This window comes from Falco biarmicus, chromosome 2, assembly GCF_023638135.1.
Source record: "Falco biarmicus isolate bFalBia1 chromosome 2, bFalBia1.pri, whole genome shotgun sequence".
Taxonomy (NCBI): domain Eukaryota; kingdom Metazoa; phylum Chordata; class Aves; order Falconiformes; family Falconidae; genus Falco; species Falco biarmicus.
In genome coordinates, this window is record NC_079289.1 from 114,287,601 (window position 1) to 114,300,461 (window position 12,861).

The 12,861-nt window shown below is 50.8% G+C and overlaps 1 long non-coding RNA gene across 1 annotated transcript in view; it reads right to left on the reverse strand.

Moving 5' to 3' along the window:
• Window positions 1–12,861, reverse strand: part of LOC130145217 (uncharacterized) — a 28,209-nt gene that overhangs the window by 14,352 nt on the left and 996 nt on the right. The window lies entirely within an intron of this gene.

Genomic DNA, 12,861 nt, shown 5'->3' on the forward strand with positions numbered 1-12,861 from the left:
GCATGTGCACTGCAGGGCTCTGAAAGGAGGAGAAGGAGCCCAAGGACATTGTCGATAACACGGAAGGGCTGCTCCAGCCCACCCCAGAGCCTCCCCTTCATTGTGGGGCAAATGATCATATACGCACCCAGATCTACAAAGCATTTGGAGATGCTCCAAGGTGAAAGGCACCTATGAAAGGACTTGTTATTGTTGACATTAAGAAGCTCTGGAAGTCTTCACTCAAAAATGCACCTGGGTTTTTTCTCTTCACAACACACATGTTATTCAACTGCAAATCTGCATGGGAGATTCTTAAGTGTGTATCTTTGTATTTAATTTGGCCAGTCAGTTTGGGTCTGCAGCAGCAGAGCCCTTCCTGCATGTTTGGACAGTACACACATAAAGCCCTTACTCTTTAGCGCAGCAACTGAATGTATATGTTTAGTTCAATTTAATATTCCAAGCGCCAAGCAAACCCTCAACAAATGCTGTCTTCAAAAATTGGCCACACATCCACACCAGTCAAACTTTCCATGGAGTCAGAACCTCAGAAATCCCTCACCAAGAAGGAAACATTGGCCTGGTCTGAATTCATTTAAGGAGAGGAGGGAAGAAAGAAAACACATTCATCAAGTTTTGTCTAGTCTAACGATACTGGCCTAAAACTCAGCCTTCTACTTTTGCTAGATTTTATACCCTTGCTGACCAGCTACACCTTACTCCAAAGCTGTACATGAAAGCAAACTTGGAAGTAAGACTAAAAGAAATTTTACTCCATCTTTTCGGGTACAAATGCATCCTCCTGCAGTGAGCTCCCTGTGCTCACTGCCCCTGAGGAACTGGGGTCTCTGGGGGACCCAGTTTGTGAAACGAACCGGGATGGAGCAGCCCTTCTTCTCAGCAGGGCCTCAGGTAGTGCAAAGCAAATGTCTCCCTCCCTCCCTCTTCTCCGCTGAGAAGGGAACTCCTCAGAGAAGCTGTACCGCCCTGCAGCAGGGTGAGCGATGAGGAGAGGCGGGCAGGCAGCGTGCTGAGCAAGGCATGGCCAGACATGGGTGTAGGAGCGGGGAGGGAGCCACAGGGCAGCAGTGCAAGCAGGGAGCTGGCCGTGCATGGCTGCTGGTGCTCAGCAAGCCTCAAAAACTGAGCCCTTAAGGAGTACCCAGAGAGAGCCTGATGGGGAGCTTCTGCTGCTCCATCCCTCTACTGCTTTTGTGCCTCCAGGCTGATTGCACGATTGTTAAAGTTACGTTTAGGCTGGAGATGGGAGAAGAAGACCGTACCAATGCCTTGTTGTTGATGCTATCCACTGGGGAGCCCACTGTGCCCTTGGAGAAGCCTCAGCTCTCCAGGGAAGGCAAGTTTTTCCTGTAAAGGGGTTGTTTCAGGGGACGGAGCAGGGCTTCGTTTTCAGGCTACATTTGAATGATGCAGCGCAGAGCAGATGTCCAAGAGACAGCCAAGAGGTGGGACCAAGGCAAGGCGTGGAGAATGAGTCACCCACAGCTGAAGCCAAGCAAGGACTGAACATTGAGACAAATCGTGTAAGGCAAGAGCAGGGTCAGAGCAGAGTGGGAAAGAGAAGAAGTCGTCCTAGCAGTGAAACAGAGAGACAGAAGAAGGAGGGTGAAAAGAACCCCAGAAAACTGCAGGAGAACAGGACACAAGAATGACGGTGCTTCACCAGACTGGTGGGCATCCAGCTTGGGATGCTGTCTGCAGCGGTGGCCAGGAGCAGATGTTTAAGATAAAAAGTGCAGAAAGGCCAGGACAGGCGTAGTGTGACTTTCCCCAGAGGACCCTCCCAGCCTCTGGCAGTCTGCAGCGTAGCAGCTCCTCAAGCCGGGGCTGTGCCTGCAACTTTAATAGCCTTCAGGGACCTTTTATCCTCTGAACTTAATTGCTTTGCAAACCCCTCTGTGCTTTTGGCCTCCATCCTAACTGGCAGTAGGGAGCTCCACAGCCTGAGGGCACGTAGGGGGGAAAGCACCAGGGAGGGAGGGATGGAGGAAAGCTGCTGAGAGGTGAGGGAAGATGGAGGGGATCCTTCTGGGAAAGGACCCATTGCATCAGCCTGGCCAGCCCTTTGCACAGCACTCCTAAAATGGCAAATTGAGGTCACATCACCGTGATGCACACCCAGGCTCTCATGCCAGCCCCTTGGAGGATCCAAGACATCAGCAGTGCATTCAAGTGGACTGCCCCAAGCGTAACACTGTCAAAAGGGAAACTATTTCTGAGGAAAAAAATGCCAAAACCAATGAATTTCAGCACCAAGAAGTTTCTTTCTCCTCCAGAGGCCCAAGGAGCCCGCAGTCCTCACCAGGCCAGTCCCTCTCCGAAAGAAGAGCTCCAGGCACTGGAGCAGCCTGCACTGGAGCTCCTTTCTGGTCACCTCTGTGCTAATCACTGTTGGAGAGGCATAAACTGCCTGGGAGCAGTGAGAGTGGAGGAGAAAGGCTTTTTTTCCTCAAACAGTAGAGCATTTCTTTTTTCCTCCAGGGAAAGGGGCAGCAAACGAAGGTATTCCGCCCAATATAAAAGCCAGGGAGAGAGGAGGGGGCAGGATCTGAGTTACAAAAGAAATGGGCACATTACAGCAAGGGAGGCTGCAAGGTACAAGGCCACAGTGTAAAAGAAAAAAAAAAGGGGGGGGGGGGGGGGGGGCATTCAAAGGCTTTACAGCATCCATCAAAGCGATAACATTATTGCATGGTACGTTTATAGTTCCCTTGCAGCTGCGGCAGCAGCTTTTCGGTGGGGCTGGGCTTCAAACAAGACCAGAGCCAGTTCTCTCCTGCTCCAGCACCAGCAGACAGACCTTTTTTTCCCCCCATGCTTGGACATTTCCCGGCCCCTACCAGTGACTCCAAAATTCATTTCACCCTTTAATTGGATTTCACGGAGGAGAGTGAGGCACAGGGGGGGATGGCAGCGGCCGTAGGGGTCCCTGGTGCCTGTCAGGGCGGCTGCGGTGCTGCGGCTGGGGGGGTTGGGAGAGGGGTGCTGTGGCAGGGGGCTGCCCCGTCCACCCACCAGCCCACCCGCAGCCACGGCATGGGCTTGGGGGGTCGGGAGAGCAGCAGCACATACCCTATTGCTGGAGTCCAATTTCAGCAAGCGCAAGTCACTTCCATTCCATCGTGCTCCAGAACGGCTGGGCTTAACTAGGTCACATTTCCTAACCGTATCGGAGGCAAAGGCTTGTCTTGCTTGAGTGATTTAACCACCCTAGAAGAATGTTATGAAGCAGTGCCGTGATGAGCGATGACTCCCCTTGCTTTGCTCTGGAGGAGTGAAAAAGACCTGTGCAAGGGACCAAACGCTGTTTGCAGTCCCACTGCTTTAAGACCTTAGGTAAGAAGCAGCTCCAATTCAGTGTTCCGAATATATGCATCTCCGAGAAAAGCTATTGCCAACTCACATTTTTTTCTCTATTAGCTGCCAAAGCCCAACCTTTGTACATACACTGCGTGTATCTCGCAGCCATTTGCACCAGGCAGCGCGAGCCCCACGCACAGAGATGCTGCTACCCTGGTGCAAGGAGAAGAGTGAACCTGAGCCCTGGGCGCTGATGGGTAGGCAGAGAGGGAAGGATTAGCAGGCGTTTTGATGTAAACCCCGGTCTTCTCTGCCTCTTCCCCCCAGCTATGTTGGTGGCACAGCCCACCACCTCAATCCTCTTTTCCAAAGGAGTCAGAGGTAGCGATGGCTCCCACGTGCTGGCTGATGGCCTCACGCCACTCACCTGCCCTCCCAGCTCAGCATCACCCTCGCACTGAGGGTGCTAGCGCTCCTTAGGGAACAGCTGCAGGGAGCCTCGAGGGAGCTGCACCCTGGAACCTGCCATGCTGACACAAAATGTGAATGTCTTTGTGATTCACCTACACGTATAGTCCTACCCTGAATCATGCTGGATTCTTGGTGCGTACGATGTATCTTGCACCATCTTATCCCCTGGGCTGATGATGCACAGCTTAAAAGAGGCCGTCCCTTGGCCCACGTTAGCCATTTTGGTCATCAGTGCCAACTGATGTCTCTTTGATTATGGCTTATTTAGGAGGATAAACTGATTTTTCTTTATTTTTCCAATCACCTCATACAGGTGAGAACAAGACAGTAGCTATTTTCAGTCACTCTGCATCCATCATTTTCTTTGCCTATTTTTGCTCCCCGTTTTTCATCTGTGTTACTCGCGCAACAAGAGGATGACTCCAGCCCATAATTCACCTGCTCTGCTTAGATAGCAGAAAGGTGGTATTTTCAGCATGGTGGGTTTTTTTTATCCTGTTCTTTATATAGCCAGCCATTTTGTTCTCTTTTGAGACGGCTGCTGCAGATTGAGCAGATGTTCCCACTGAACTGTGTGTGGTGACACCCAGCCTCCCCCCCACTGTCGCCCAGGCTGCTGTGGTCGCTGAGAACCCAGCGAGGCAGCCGCAGCACAGAGGCAGCCTTCTCCGCGGTGTTTGTCAACAGCAAGGTTCACCTGCCCCTTCGCCTACCTTGGGTAAGTCCCGACGGGTGCCTGCAGAGTCTTCTTTAACCTGAATAATTTCATACCATCTGCAAAACTTGCTGCTTCGCTGCTTCCCCCACTTTTCCAAGTCATTAATAAATATTAAGCACCGACAGCGGGCTCACGGCTCGCTGCCCAGCCTGCTTTCCCTGGCCCCCGAGGGAGAGCGCATCCCCACCTCCCCTGCTCCCACCACCCAGTTTGCTGCCAGCGAGGCCCCCAGCATCGCCTCCCGTTGCCATCCATGTCCTCACCTCACTGCAGGAGGCTCCAGCCTGCGCTCCATGGCTTTGCTGGGCTGCAGGGGTGTTTTGGTCTCTGGTCAGCCAGCGTTTCTAAAAGCAGAGCGCAGGTTGCCCGACCTCAGCTGGCTCACTTGGCTCCTCCGCGTTGCGAAGGGCTCAATAATTCACAATGCTAAATGGCCCCTTTGGTTCAAACCGAGCTTCCCATCCCATGGGATGCCAAACATGGCACTGCCAGCTCCTGTTACCCATCCTGTCCTCCAGCCAGATCAGGACTGCAGCACATGACAGATGCCCCCAGACCAAGCTCCTGAAGGTCTCAAGGTGCTACCCAGCCCTCTGAGGATGCTGCTTCCCTTCCCACGGGCGCTATGGAGGGAAGCAGTGGTCAAGTGGTCCAAAAGGACTGGCTCTGGTAATGACTTCTGTGCTGACTTGTTGGGAAGGAAACATATGAAGCAGCCTACCCTGGCTTTTGGGGGGCACTGGGGGGGACGCGCTTTCCCTCCCCACATGCCTCCATGTACAGCCCAAGAGCAAAATGGGATTGTGTCTTCTCGTCCCCCCTTGCCTCACACAGAAACCCCCATGCTGGGCTTGAGCCCCTTCCCCTACTTGGCTGGGGGGGCTGGCGACGGCCACGTGCATGAAGCTGCTGTTCATGGGTGGCTGGCAGCCCATGGGGCACCCGGGAGCTGGGGGATTTAATGCCTATGGCAGATGCTGACACACCAGCACTTGCACAGACGGGGCAGCTCAGGTGCCGTGCCCCTGTGGTGGGAGAGGGAGCAGCGGTGAGGACATGGGCAGCGTGAGAGTGAGGCACTGGGATGCAGCCTCTGCCCAGCAGCACCCCATGGCTCGGGCAACTCGCTGCACCCTACGGCTGCCTCCCCACCTGCCCCGGCTAGAAATCCTGCCTCCCATCCCAGAGAAGATAGCCATTCCCTTTGGTATCCATTTCCAGTTTTCCCTAGTTTGTGAGGAAGGCCAAGCTCGTTTAATTTTTGCCTTTAAGGAAAACCAGAAGGAAAATAGGAGTTTTGGTCTGCAGGTCTCTGAAGCACTGATACCTACCAGAAGTAGCTGTGGACATCACATCTGTTCACCCAAAGAGCAGAACATGCCACATGCTTTACCATTCCCAGTGCTTTGGGTTTTGTATCTCTTGTCCACCTCATTTTCCCTGAAAGGTCTGGGAGAAGTCCTCCAGGACCACCAGCACCTGCAGGGCTCCTAAAGCCCAAGGGAAGAGCATCTTCCCCAGCTGTCCTCCAGCTGCTTCAGCAGCACATGCTTTGCCTCTAAGCATCACGGAGCTGTGGTACAGGGTCTCCTGCCCCTCTTCAAGCTCTGCAGGGGGTCAGGCTGGGGCCTCGCGTGCATTTTGCGCAACCCTTGATACATTTAACCAGACTTGTCACCGTGCAGGGAAATCAGCCACTCATGCAGACTGCAAAGCCTTGTTCAGCTGCTCACTTTGAGAGCTTAGCCACACAAAAAAGTACCATACACACATGGTACATTACTTTAAAGCAATCAAAATGTGCTCAAAAGAAAGCAAACTTTGCAGGCATAACCTGAGAGAGCTCTTCATAGCAGAGGTTACTTCCCTGCCTCATTTCAGCCTCTCATTCTCTCAGGTTTTGGCCAAGAGGCTGCTAAGAACACCCCTACTTTCTTCCTAATAACTGGTCCAATCACATTTCTTCCCATTTTCCAGAGAAAGCGACCTTTCTGCACAGACCCGGGCTGGAATAGTGACTGTTGCTTGAAAGATGGACATTTTGAGCAACTGGGGAGCAGGGGATTAGAGAGAAAGAGGGTCCCCCAGGCTGCCCCTCTGCACCCCCCACCCCTGCTGTGCCCTTGAAGCCTGCCTGTCCTGTGGCAGTGAGCTGCTCACAGGGGACGTCTCTCTCTCCTTGGAAGAAGAACTGAGGATGCAAGCAGTGGCAAAGCCTGTTTTCCTAATCACAGAAGGGAAACAAAGGAGAGATTTCCAAATCACTATTTCAGGCTCTTTCCCCTAAAACTCTCTAAAGAGGTGCTACAAGCCCTTCTTTGATGTTTGCTTGCATCCTGCTTTATCTGCTTCGGTGATATTTTTGTGGCTTTTCTGCACAAAATGATACAGCTCCCTCCCTCGCTCTGCACTGGCCTCCTGTGCTTACACTCAGCTACTCTCTTCTCTAGTCACAGCTCTCCTCCCATAGCTCAAATACCTGATCCACCTTTTGTACCACTTGCAATTTGGATAGCAGCTCCTATCATGTCAGCTATCTATTTCATGAAGGGAACGTGTCTGGGATTTTTTTATACGTATCTTGAAAGCGAGCAGCTATTAACAACAGCTCTTGCTGACCTCCTTGCTGCATCCAATTAATTCTCAAATAGCACAACTAGCAGGACTAAAATCTATATAAAAATATTGCATTCTACCCATTCCTGAACATTTTTTTTCTAAGGTTTTCTGTTCCTTTGAGGTTTTTTCTAAGGTAAGGTCAGGAGTGGAAGAAGAGCCTCTGAAAGAGGGTTTATAGATATTGTGGTATTTGCATTTTAACTACAAATCAAACAGGAGAGAGAGAGAATGGGTGAAAACTCTTCCCCCTGCACACCCCAAATCAATTTGTAGTGCAAAGTCATTATTTCAGGGTAATAGCCTTCTTAGTATTACACCTTGCTGACAAACATTTCCTAGATGCATTCTTCCCCCATCAGTTAATGTTCATCAGATCACTACTAATCTTATCACAGACTTCATGCCACTCCTTGGGGAAAGTCATGCCACTATCCCATGCCCCCCCCTTTTCTACTGGTGACAAGCCGATGCTGCACCTGAATACAACAGGCAATGCTTTTCCAGTGTAGGTTCAGATCTGATGGCACCAAAACCTTCATGGGCTCATCACAGCCTGCATAGCCGTTCATGTAAAAAACACAACCAAGAGTGACCCACGAACGCTTCAGGCAGCCGAAAGGTTTCATTTCAGTATTGTCAAAATGAAGCATTCGGAACAATTTTTCATTCCTTTCTAAGCCAAAAAGTCTCAAATCCTCGTAGATGGAATAAAGAAAATGAAATACACAGCTTTTACTCTTTGCTTTGCCATGGTTTATGTTAGTTCATGTTTTCGTAATTTATTGCCCTGCCAGGAGGTTGCCAGGAGCTGCCAGCTCACAGCAGACTCCACTGAGTTTCCAGAGCAGAAGAACAAGGCGCTCACATCTTCCCTACCCGTGGGTTCTGCCGCAACCCACCCTGCCCCATCCAGGCAGCTGCTCAGCTTTCTACAGGTGCTCCTGCCCCAGAAAGTGCCCTTCTTAATTTTCCACAGGTGTTCTCTGCACTACCAGGATCTGGCCCCTGTGCGGGGCAGCCCTCCAGCCCGTGCTGCGCTGCACAGAAAACTGTTTCCCGGGCAGGGGTCTGAGCAACACAGGCTTCTCCTGCACTTTACCACCGTGTTATTTCCATCAGAACGCCATCCTAGCCTAGCAGCTTTGCTGGCCTTTTCCCCTAGAAATGACTAGCCCTTTGTGAATATGGAGCTGGCCCTGGGGTGCCTGAAGCACACGGCGTCGTAGGTGCTGCCCGGAAACACACCATCCCTTACCCACTGCAGCAGAGTCCTCCTCTGCCCTCTCCGTAGCCCATAATCACCGAGCGCTGCTGCCAGCATCTGAATTGCAAGTTTACAGCCCGGCTAAATTGCCGTCCGCTCCCCACAGATCTCATTCAGCACTTCCGCGATCACCCTGTCACTGGATATCTGTTTCAGATTAATTGGCCCAAAGATGAGGCTGCCTGCATTTGTCTGGATTATTTCCTGCCCAGGCTGCTAACCTCGACAGATATAATTTTTTTAAAGGGAACATGCTGGCAGACCATCAGAAAGGAAAACTCCCTGACGGTGCAATTATAGTTTAATGTGTAATAGCTGCCTGGGAGACGCCGGGAAAGCCCAGGCATTTTGGGCGTATGAAATGCAACTTGCTGCTACACACGGAAAAAAATGAAAAGCCCACTGGAGAGGACTTTGCAGCAGCCAGGGGTGAATGGACTCTGTGTGAACCGATAGCTCATTTCCATCTCTGCCTTTTATACCGTGGGCTGGGAAGGCTCCCGAAGACGAATGCTGGCCAGTGCAGCAGAGGCAGGGATACAGGGAGAGCCGTTCCTCTTGGCGATGGGCTAAGTGAGAAAATAACACCGACTCGCCCTGATCTTTGGTTCAGTGACGTTGATGGAGGGATTAATTCAAACTGATTGACCACAACTTTACACTTCACGTTGCTGTCACATATGATTAAAGCTCATCAAAGAGCTCACTGCAGATGAATTCTCGGACAGGCGCAGCCCCGTTATCTGTCCCCGAATTATCAGCCAGCAGCCTGTCTACTTACAGGCGGGATTGCTTGCCGGATGGCTGTGACAAACGCTTTGCGTGAAGGCATTTTAACATATAGCTTAGTCGAGACCCCTTCGCTGAAAACATCCTGCCCCTCACTCACCGTTTTACTTTACGCCGTTGGTCATGTAAGTCATTCTGTATCGCTTCTAGCTAGGCGCCATGCTCCATATGCGCGAGAAACAGCTTCTCCTCATCGCAAGTTATTTGCAATCATGCCAAATTGTTCCACAAGCCTATTATGCAACTGATAGGGCTCTTCAAAATGGCTTTAAGTATAACGCCAGCCTGAGCATTCAATTATATTTATTCACATTACTCTAAAAGATAGCTTGCTTTCGTGAACATCTTTGTGAGTAGAAAATTCTTTTTCAACAGAGTGTTTGGGAATAAAATGGGTCACAATCACTAAGGAAGACAGGCTGCATGTTTTATTCACAAGCACATTTTGTGAACGTTTATTGCTACATATGCCCAGCTCTAGTGAAGATGGACATCCCTAGTTTTCCTTCTCATCTGCCCTCCCTTGGTTCTTATTTTTGTCTCCATGCATTAACTGCAACCTATTGACATATTCAGCTATCAACCGGAGGAAAAATAAAAGTTTCTGAGAAACTATGCAAAAGAAAAAGTTTGTTCCCTCCTAAACCTTTTCCTTAAATTCAATTATATTGCTCTCATCCACAACAGGCTAATGGCCATTTACAGAGTTCATATCAGATGCAGCCACAGAGTTTCTGCTGAGCAAAAATTTCTCTGGAAACATGCCACTTGCTTTACTGGCAATTTAGTGTGCTCACTGCATCTCAGCTTCGACAGATTTCCACCAGATACCATGCAGGATTGCTAGGATGAGTCCCTGGCCCAGCAGCAGTGCAGGCCCCATCCCTGCCTCTCAGGGGGCTGCCAGGGACCCCCTTTTGTGCTGTTGGCCCCAGGAGTTCTCCCAGCCATTTGGTTTCCCTGGCCAGGTAGCAGCAGCTGGGGTTTCAGGAACAATTCCTTTGCAGTGCATGCTCACACTTCCAGGTTTTCAGGCCATACCGAAATGCTGGGAGACTTGGTTGCAAACACCACTGGTCACAGTGCTGCTCAGTACCCTGCTTCACACGTAGCTTTGGGCACCAGGAGGATGGATGACTTACAACCCCTGCCACAGAAGACCGGAGAGGACCTGCTGTGCTCTGGGAGCCCAGACTTTCGCTCTTCAAAGGTATTGAGCCTTAAGCTTGTCACATCAGTGTGTTGGGCTCAGCAGGAGAAAACAGACCAAGAAAATATCAACCAACCCAAGGGGTGGGGGGAGGGGGGGGTGGGGGGGAGGGAGGGGCAGTGTGTGTGTGTCAGAGCCTGTCAATCAGGAAAGAGAATGGAGCCGATGTCCTCCTCCCCTGGAAAACACCAAGAGTGAAGGATGGATGGAGCGAGGATGCATTGCCCTGGATGAGGAGAAAGAGGAGGGGTTTCTGCCTTCCACAGCTCTCCTGACTAAAGGCTGTTCCTTTCATCTGCCTCAGAAAGGTCAGCATGGAAAAAGAAAATGATTTTTTGGAAACAGCTCTAAGATAAAGATAAGTACTGCTTTCCTTGAAGGCAAAATAAAATGCCTCACTTTTTAAAAAAAAGGAGGTGGTGGAGGAGGAAAAAAATAAATAAACAGTCCCTTGACTTTTACTTTATGTTATTATCTGGGGAAATATTCTTATCTGTGGGGACTTTTTTCAATGCTACTGCTCTTGGAGTCAGCATTTGATGTAGAGCACATGTGTGCAAGGACGGCTGCACAGGAGGTACCAGTTTTCCATGCCAGCAGTGAGAAACAGACCCAGATGGCTACAGGGACAACAGGGCCACAAAACCATCCAACACCCACCCACCCCCGAGCGGGACTGACCTCACCTCGGGTACTGCCACCGCAAGGGCTGGGGGTGGCCATCGTGCAGATGGACACAGGCGGGTCACTCCGCTGCTACATCCCCATCTAGCATGGCAGGACCCCCAGAGGTCCCGGTGTGGTCAGGGGCCACTGAGCCCCCCATGCACCACCACGTGCCATTCAAACAGGCCACACAGCATCGCCTTTCCATCGGGTGCAAGGGAAGGAGACAGACTGGCAATGCTCCTGCGATTAAAAAAACACAACACCTTCCCACCTGCCCTTCTGGAGTTAGGTCTGCAAGCATTTCACAGATTTTAATTTGCTAAGCAAGCCCCACAACTTTTCTTCGAGGTATTGAATTATTATTTCTATTTTACAGGCAGGGAAACGAGGACAGAGTGAGTGAGGGTGTTTGCATGAGATCCCAGATGTTCTCCATTACAAACCATTGCGCTTCCTGGCTGCAGCATGACCTGACTGAAGTGCTAAATAACATCCAACATTTGTTCCCTTCGTACATCCACACCAACCAGTAGCAGGAAGCGCAGTTGCAAACTCTTGCAAACCTGGGAGGTCTGGGAAAGGTTTGGGCCCCCGAGAGCATGTGCTCAGAAGTGCAGAGAGCAGAAACATCAGGCGCATTAAACTTTTGTGAGTAAGATACACCTCCTACCTAGGGTACAACAGGGCATGGCTGCTTCTAGCTAGCAAGAACATTTGCTTTTTAAAGAGGCAAGTTTCTAAGCACCTTCCTTTCTTCCCCTGGCTGCAAAAGGGCGGGAGGAGAGATGTGTAGGACACCATCGGGAGAAGGGAGCTGCAACAACAAGTTAAAACCAGCACCCACGTGAAGCTACAGGACATCAAATGTGTCCTCCTCCCAGCTGCTCTGCTTCTGGGCCCACCTGTGCCTGCCCCCCACACTACATTCCCACTATCCTTTCACTGGGGGGTCAAAGCAGCGTGTGATGCAGCCCTTGTGCTTTCTTCATTGCACTGACATACAGTCACGTTAGAGGGGGAAAGAGACAATTGTTTACCCAGCCGAAGCAAAGAGAGCTCAGCCACAATAACAGGCACAGAGCACACTCTCCCAGCCAGATACAAAAGCGAATGGCGAAGGCAGCAGCATTATCCATGATGAAGTGAGGGATCATGCTTGGACCAACACTTCTGGAGGGTGACATGGGCATCCAAGAGTCTGCGCATGATCCACAGCCAAGCCAAACCTCTGACCCCTCTTACATTATCACAAAAGTCCCGCTGAATCCCAATAACCCAAGATTTATTTCCAAAGTGTCTCTACTCAGCAACACGATGATGCCTCACAGTCTACCTGCTTCATTCGGGGTTCGTTTGGGCTTGGACTAGATGGCCCCCACGGGGGTGTCCTCCAGCCTAAATTAAGCTTTGATCCTACAGTTCTCCAATTTTGAGGGAAGATGTCTGAGCCAAAGCACCACTCAAGTGACAACACTGCTCCTCACAGCTTAATCACTTTTATCCTCAGTGCATCTTTGAGGGAATTGTTTTTGTTTTCAGCTTGAAAAAACAACATCCCTGTGGAGACACAGCTGCAGCTGTCTTAACATGGCTGGTCACCCAGAAACTTCTGAAGGAAAAAGGGGATGGTTTCATTCACTTCACAAAGAGGATGCTGCCTCACCCTCTGCTGGGAGTCCCGAAGCCATGGCAGCGGTACGAGGGAGGGCTTTCCGTGTGTGAGTCCAGATTCCCTCCAGCACACACATGCAGAACGCAAGTGGCTCTCATAAGGAGGCTAAAAATCTGTGGCCTCTGGCCGCTAGCACCAACAAACCA